Here is a 2,791-nt window from a genome sequence, read left to right on the forward strand (position 1 = left end):
AGTGTTCGATGTCAGCTCAGGTCATGATCTTGCGGTTCGTGGGTTCGATCCCCGTGTTGGGCTCTGTGCTGACAGCCTGGAGCCTGCTTTGGATTCTGTGTCTCCCTCTCTCTGTCTCTCCCCCACTTGTGCTCTGTCTCTGGCTCTGTCTCAAAAATAAATTAACATTAAAAAAAAATTTTTTTTAAAAAAGGAAAAAAAAAGAGGGGCACCTGGGTGGCTCAGTGGGTTAAGCATCTGACTTCGGCTCAGGTCATGATCTCACGGTTCGTGAGTCTGAGCCCCGCATCAGGCTCTGTGCTGACAGCTCGGGGCCTGGAGCCTGCTTCGGATTCTGTGCCTCCCTCTCTCTCTTCCCCTCCCCCACTTGTGCTCTCTCAAAAATAAATAAACATTAAAAAAGATTTTTTTAAGACATAAGGGAAATTCAGATGATTCGTTCCACGACTCAAAAATATTTACATAAAAATGATCATAATTCTGTAATATAACACAAAATGCTAAAGAAAATACAAAACATAAAGACAGAGACAGAGGAGGGTTATTGTGTAGGACGACTTTTACTATCACTAATGGAATAATCACTGCTACCTATTGGCTCAATGGAATTTTTTTCTGCATGGGGACCATTGTATACATTCACACGGATGTTGATTCCCATACAGTATTAATAAACTCTTGTCATATACTGTATTTAATGTAACTGGCAATCGGGCAGCAGAGGAAAGGGTCTCTATCTGCGGGCAGCCTGACCTAGAATGAAGCAAAGCATTCCTAAGCTTCCTCTTGTCTGGAAAAGCAAAGGACTGTCCACAGGTGCGTGGAAGGGACAAAAAAAATACACGAGTGCCAGTTGAGGTCACCTTCCAATGTTCTGAAACCTCACTGATTTCTGCCAAACCCTGCGGCCTGAGACCAAGGATTCGGGCATGGGAGATGATCACCCACAATCCCGCAGAAAGAGAGAGAGAGAGAGAGAGAGAACCACTGGCTAAGTTGTGATCATATGATGTTCAGCATCACATACTGAACTCAACGTTGCAGGACATCGCTCGCTTGTCAAATTAAAATTTATTAGAAATGTTTGCTCATCTCGCGGAACACTCGCAAGACAAGTGACGCGCAATCCAAGGTTTTACTTTACCTCTTCACAGTCAGAACCATGCCAGCGCTGTGTTGGGGTCCAGCGCTGTTTTTAGACGGCATCCGGCCGCACGTCTCCTTCCTCGTGGGATGAAATCGTACTTGAAATCCCAACGTGCGTCACGGGTGAAAAGAGAAGGCTTTTTTCGAAGAAGGAAGGAAGGAGTGGTCAAAGGGCCGTGCATTTATTTCCTGCCGCCTCTGTGGTGAGTAACAGATCTGGCTCCCTGCAACACAAATTAATTATTTCACAGGTTTGAGGTCAGAAGTCCAAAATCAGTCTCAGTTGGTCAAAGTCAAGGTGTCGCAGGGCCGGTTCCTGTTGAAGCCTCAGGGAGAATTCATTTCTTGGCCTCTTGTGCCTCTGGGAGTCCCTGCATTCTGGAGCATGTCACATGACCCTTCCCTGACCGGCTACAGCCTCTGCCTTCTGTGGACACACAGACGTGTGTCCTCCTTTGACCTCCCTGCCTCCCTCTTATGAGGACCTTTGTGATTACATTTAGGGCTCACCCATATAGTCCAGAATAACCTCCCCATCTCAAGATCTTCAACTCAATCACATCTGCAAGCCCCCTTTACCATGAAGGTAACATTTATAGGTTCCGGAGATTTTAGCTGTGGATATTTTTTGTAGAGTCATTATTCAGCCTACCACAACCCATATGTGAGCAGGTTGTAGACTGCACAAAGGCACCAAAAATAGAGACTGTGGTTTATTTGCCAAGTCCCGTATCTTTCTGATGTGCCCAGAGGGGGCTGTTTTTAACAATCTGCACAAAGGTTCTATGCAAGCCAGATGGTGGCCAATGCCGTTACCCGCTCCTTCCCTCTTTCCCAGGTCCCCAGAGACTCCTTCTGAGAAAGCCTTAAAGTTCTGGGATGTGCTTAAAGCCCCAGACCCCACTACTCAGATGGCTTCTGGCTCGGATATGCACTTCGGTACCACATCGAAAAGGGCTCCAGGGCACCTGAAGAGGAGCTATCGATCTGTAAGCTGTGACCCAGGTGCAAAGGGAGCCCCTGTGAGGCGACCCAGTGCTTTCCCAGTGGGGAGCCCCAAAGACTCACAAACTCTGAAGCTCCCTGTGCCTCCTGGTCCCGCCCTCACTCTCTCAGCTGCACGGTCTCCCCAGGCTAAGCTCTTAGCAGCCATTATCCACTTACCCCATTGTGGACCCAAGGCTCTGCCATGACTCCTTCTGTTCAGCTAGTCTGAGACAGGCCGAGGGTCTCCATGGGCCCGAAAGGGCTCCGGGAAAGGCCTCCCTTTGTCACAGGCCACGCCCTCCCTGAGGTTCCCAAACTGCAGCCCAAGTACACATATGCCAGTTGTGTGGTGCACTGGGGACAGACACCTCAGGTCCCATGGGACATCGGGTTACCTCAGACTTATTGACACGAGGGGGCCCGTTCGAGAAGGAAGCTGTGGTGTCTGCTCTCCGCCAGAGCAGCCTCGCTCTGTGGCTGTGTCAGCAGCAGTTATTGCTGATCTGTCCTCTCTCAAAGCCGCCAAGTCACCTCTGTCCTCCTAGAGGTGACACGAGGAAGGCCTCTGTTTTCGCAGGTTCTGCCTGCCCCCATATCTCCACAACTGTGGGTAGCTTGATACTAATTCTTCCCCTTCTCCTCCTCCCCCCCCCCCTCC

Source organism: Panthera uncia, chromosome E3 (assembly GCF_023721935.1).
Source record: "Panthera uncia isolate 11264 chromosome E3, Puncia_PCG_1.0, whole genome shotgun sequence".
In the NCBI taxonomy this organism is placed as follows: domain Eukaryota; kingdom Metazoa; phylum Chordata; class Mammalia; order Carnivora; family Felidae; genus Panthera; species Panthera uncia.